This window comes from Alosa pseudoharengus, unplaced genomic scaffold (genome assembly GCF_046254945.1).
Source record: "Alosa pseudoharengus isolate Yale_2024_CS ecotype anadromous, Long Island Sound unplaced genomic scaffold, YU_APseudo_1.1 YU_APseudo_1.1_scf_16, whole genome shotgun sequence".
Lineage (NCBI taxonomy): Eukaryota > Metazoa > Chordata > Actinopteri > Clupeiformes > Clupeidae > Alosa > Alosa pseudoharengus.
Genome location: NW_027468630.1, coordinates 23,615,587 through 23,621,056, shown reverse-complemented (window position 1 = coordinate 23,621,056; position 5,470 = coordinate 23,615,587).

Below are 5,470 nucleotides of genomic sequence, written 5' to 3'. Positions count from 1 at the left end.
GATGTTTGCCTCCTTTTTTTATTCCAGTCTTATCTGTTAACTTGTGATTATATGTGTGTGTGTGTGTGTGTGTGTGTGTGGGGGGGGTTACCAAGGATTAGGGCCCAGTTTCATGACAACATATGGTGGTCTTAAATAAACCCTGACTTTCTTTCCTTGCAGTTTTTTTTCAAATCATGTGCTGTTTGTAGCCTGAAGATTCCAGACCCAAATCTGAAAGATTAAGGGTCGGGCCACCAATAATGTAATGGCCCAACTCGAGGGGCGACACCAAGCATGCATTTGAAAATCTCACTGCACGCAATTGGATAACACTATACGCAGTGGCAATTCTAGACATTTTTAACAAGGGTGGCACTAGTGAGGCACTGATTAATTCAAGGGTGGCATGAGGCAAAACATCCAGATAAACTGAAACAGGCTCAAGATGTGAAATTAGCACAAATACATTAGGGAAACCAGATGCAAACACCATACTCATAAATTGAAGGACAAAAAAACACAAATACCTTACTCTCACATAACATTTCTTTGTACTTGAATAAAATGTAACACAAACATATTAAAGTTAATTATTAAAGTTGTCTGTCACTGGGCTATGCTGTGCTAAAACAAATTCCATCATGGGGACATTACAATATAATCCATTTTATATTGGATGATTAAAGTTCTCAAGAAACTTTAGGCTGGAATGCTGGCCATTTGGGTGCCCTAAGCAGAAAAAATAAAGTAGTAGTTTGATTCTGTTTAATTACATAATACTGAGCCTTTTTATTTATTTTAGTGTGGCAGCAATACGTTTCCGTATTTTACCTTATTTATAAATGGTGCACTGTCACTTTATTACTGGTTATGTAGACTCACATTGATCTTTGCCAGCTCCATTCACATAGACTGTGGCTAATCCACAAACTCTAGCATTGTTTGTGCCACATTTATAGCACAATATTAACAATGATATGCATAATATGAAGTTGGTATAAACAGCCTCCATTGCTTTGGAAATGGAAGCATGTAATGACATGATGCTAGCTAGACATTTTCTGTTTGCATCTAAAAGTGAATTGGGTGTGCCTGTGACATCCAATCGTTGGTCTGGCACACCTGAAATATTTTCTGCTTTCACGGCTATGCTTGTCTGTTCTTGACATTCTAACCTGCTGTAGTGTCAACAAAAACCAACCATAATAGCTTATCATAACGAGCAAAATATTTTTGCACAATAAAAAACACAATAGCTTACGTTGGACACTCATTAGGCTACATGCATGGTTGAGTTTGTTCACTCTGTGAAGACACCCATTAGGTCTTCAATGCACCCACTACAGTTAAATAGCTTACTGTCTTTTGAAAGATACATGTAGTTGGCAGAAAGTCTGGAAAGACTGGAAAGAGTGAAAGTAAGTGCTGGTTACTCCTGTCCCTCACTGATCGAGGTTCTTGATGTCTGCCCAAAGGATATTTTCCCAAACATTAATAACTTACTTCGGCCAATCGGTTACACAGTCTTTGCTAATCAATAAACAAAGCAGTTTACGTGTTGAATTGACTTATAGGTCTATAAAATCCATCTCTAAAATAGGAACTGAATTTGTATTCTGCCTTAAAATAGTTTATGGCTTATTTTTTTCCTACTTAGATCTTCATTTAAGTTCGGAAATGAATCATGGTGCAGCCTGAAAGTGAATTATTCTTGCGAGTAGCCTAGGCATATCCTATTTTCACGTGCGGTTTTTGATTGTCATTACGCGATCACGTTAATTTTTAAAGCACAAATAGGCACAATTTATATTTTCATGTAATTTGCATCCCAACTGTAATGTCTCTCCTCAATTTCAGTTGGTTCTCACAGGCACACCTTAATTATAATCTCTGGCTATGACGATAACGTTCAAATTAAATGGAGTATCATAACAATAACGTTCAAATTAGATCTGCTGCATAGTGGAGATTGAAAGGACCCAAAAAGTATCATCCTTGCATGTAATATGCTGTTGCTGCATTTTGACATTGTAAACGTTCGGAAGAGTGAAAACAAAAGCAGTTACAGTTAACACTTAATGACCTAGCAAATGTCGGCGACTTAAGTGTGTGATTAGATAAATGGGCACTGGCAGATGCAATAGGTAAATAGATATCTTTGCATGTTAGCACAAGCAGTAGCCTGTGTGTTTGCCAAGTGTGTTTGCCACTTACATTTCTATTGTCTGACACTTCAAACTGCTGGGCATCAAGAAAGGTCCCGCCTTAGACCATGTTAATGGCCAATCGTAGACTAGGATTTGGGGGTGGCACCTGGGGTGGCCAATCGAATCTCAAGGGTGGCCTGTGCCACCCGGAGCCACCCCTCTGGCTCCGCCCCTGACTATACGACCAATGTTTACTGACTGATTCCTGACTTCGACGCAATTGGATAACACGAATGTCATCTGTTTAGCTCGCCTCTGGCCCGCCTATATCAGATACACAGATGTGATTGGTTCCCTGCGATGCAAGGGGCAAAAGTAACGTGCATCATTACTCATTGCCAAAGTCTCTCACTGAGCAAATTGATATTGTGCTCCCGCGAGAACTCTGGATTCCCAGGGTATGCTGTTTGGAAACATAGTATTAAAGCAACACCAAAGAGTTTTTTGTACCTTAAAATAATGTTTCCAAAATTGTTTCCGTGGTTCATCAACTCGTAACAGGGTGAACGGCACTTCTGCATTCGCTTCGCAGCCCTCTATCGGCTATAACCGCACTATGTAAGTTTGTAGTTCGATGGAATGAGACATAAGAAACTACACATTTGACTTGCATGATGTCGCAATACTTAATACTTTCATAAAATCATGCAACATATTCTACCTTGTCTATGGACATCTTTATTTGCAAAGCCGTTGCTGGATAAACAAATAGCGTGCGTGCAACAGAGGAAAAGTTCTTTGGTGTTGCTTTAAACAATGTGTGACTAGGGTACCACTTGGTGTGAATTACCACCTGATGTATGTAGTGGATTACAAGGCATCTGTAGTACAATGTGTTTTTTGAATGAAACTGAACATACATTTCAAGAAACACAATGTATAGGCTAAAGGTAAGCAGAATTGACTTACAACATCTTTAGGTGAAGTTTTGGATGTGGCAACCGGCAAGCGGCTTCTGCACAATGGCGCCCCACAGTGGTAAACTGGATATCAGGCTTAGACCTACCCATACAGAAAAATCCAGGGGAATATTCACATACATGCAGCTACATCCAGTTTATATTTGAGTAGATGGCTACAATATATTTAATAAATATATAGTGCAAGAATATAAGTATATGTGGAACTCAACATATATTTGGATATCTTGCATGAAAATCTATGCTGAATATAAGTAATTATATGCAGAAACTATAAGAAAGTGGCCAATATTGAATATTTACTCATATTTTGAAATATATTGATAAATACATTGAAATGTATTTATTTAACATAGATGTTCTTATACTGGAATATGTTCAAGCTGCATATATGTGGATATGTTATTTTTTCTGTATGGGAAAATGTTAGCAGACAGACACATTATTAAGTTATTATTAACATCTTACTTGAGTTATTATAACCAAATGTCCATTTGATTAGTCTATCTGAATTAAATTGGTAGACCTGATTAAGTAGGCTATAAAAAATTAATTCAATATCTTTATTGTCATTGTACATGTACAAAAAAAAAATATTTGATATAGCCTACAATCTGCAAAAAAATGCCATAAAAATATTTATAAGGGCCTCTAAAATAAATAAAGTAAATGATAAATAATAATAAACTAAGGCTCTAAAAGGGAAAACATGAATACAAAAAAATAATTGATTACTGCTCCGCTTCAACCCTTTGATAACACCACACACACAGTAAGCCTAATACTTATACTTATAGTTATATGGTTTCTCTGCAACACTGCTCAATCTGGGCATGCATTGACGATGTCAGAGACTTGTCTCCACTTTGTACTGCTTGACAAGTTCAGTTGTGACTTTTTGAGTGTATCTCTGATACAGTGTTTAGGCTATGCGATGTAACAGGCAGGTCAGCATATTGATCTGTTGACTGTTTGCAGGTTATGGCATATCTCGTAGGCAGAGAAAAACTGAAAAACTCAAACACTGTCTACTTAATCAACTGGAATAGATTAGATAGCTATGGCAGGTTTGCAAAGTGATATCAAGCTCCTTTTAAAGAGTATTTTGGTACTTTCAAAATAGAAAAATACAGTTGATTTTGATACATGGTGTGGCTATGTATTTTATAGATTATTTTGATACATTTAAAATAGAGCAGCCAGGCAGCTACAGTGCTTCACTCTGTTGGCTGTAGTGCTACCTACACTCTCAGAAAAGAAAGTACAGTACTTTTAAAGGTACAAAGGCTCGTCGCTGGGGCAGAACCCTCATGTACCTTTCAACCGGTTACATATTTTGTACCCTTACAGTTTGTAGCCTTTGGTGGTAAATATGTACAAACTTGTACCTTTATGCAATGGATCAAAATTGTACCCTTGGAAAAGGAACAAATATGTTCTTTTCAGGGTACTGCCCCAGCGACGAAGAATGTTGTATTAGTGTGGCAAATGTGTACCCCAAGACAACATGAAACAGTATACAGTTTGAACATGCAAATTTATTAACATTTTCACAATTTCAATATTGTGTAATACAATAAATTATTTTCCATCTAATTCCAAACATCTCAACAATAATTCAAATGTGTCTGAAAAAAAAAAGTTGTACAATTGTATGGCCTGGTTTAACATGGATCAACTTTGAATGCAGGTGTGTGAATCATAAAACACTAACTTTTCACAGATTGAATGGAGAGGACAATACATGTCTTTCAGTGTGGTGTAATGAATCATACAGCAACATTTCAGCAAACCAGTGAGCAATTAGCTAGAAAAAAATCAATGTTACAATGTTCCCTCATTCCAATCCTTACAAATAGGTGGAATAAGGTGTGCCGTTAAAAAAGGCAGAGTCTTAGATAATTAACTTTAATATGTTTTGTTTATTTGTATTTGCATTTTATTCAAATACAAAGAAATGTTATGTGAGGGTTAGTATTTGTGTTTTTTTGTTGTTCAATTTATGAGTATGGTGTTTGGTGTCTGGTTTCCCTGATGTAATTGTGCTAATTTCACATCTTGAGCCTGTTTCTGTTTATCTGGATGTTTTGCCTCATGCCACCCTTGAATTAATCACTGTCTCACTAGTGCCACCCTTGTTAAAAATGTCTAGTATCGCCACTGTTTACGCCCTCCTCACTTGAAATGAAATCTCACTCTAACCAGTTGAACCACCACAGATCTACAGTCAGTTCCACTGCAGTTGTGTAGAGACTATTCTCAGCCTACTCAACACATTTCATGGGTGTATGAAAGCATAGTCTTTGCTGATCAACCAATATTGACACGATCAACAATAAAACATGTTGGTAAACTATGCAG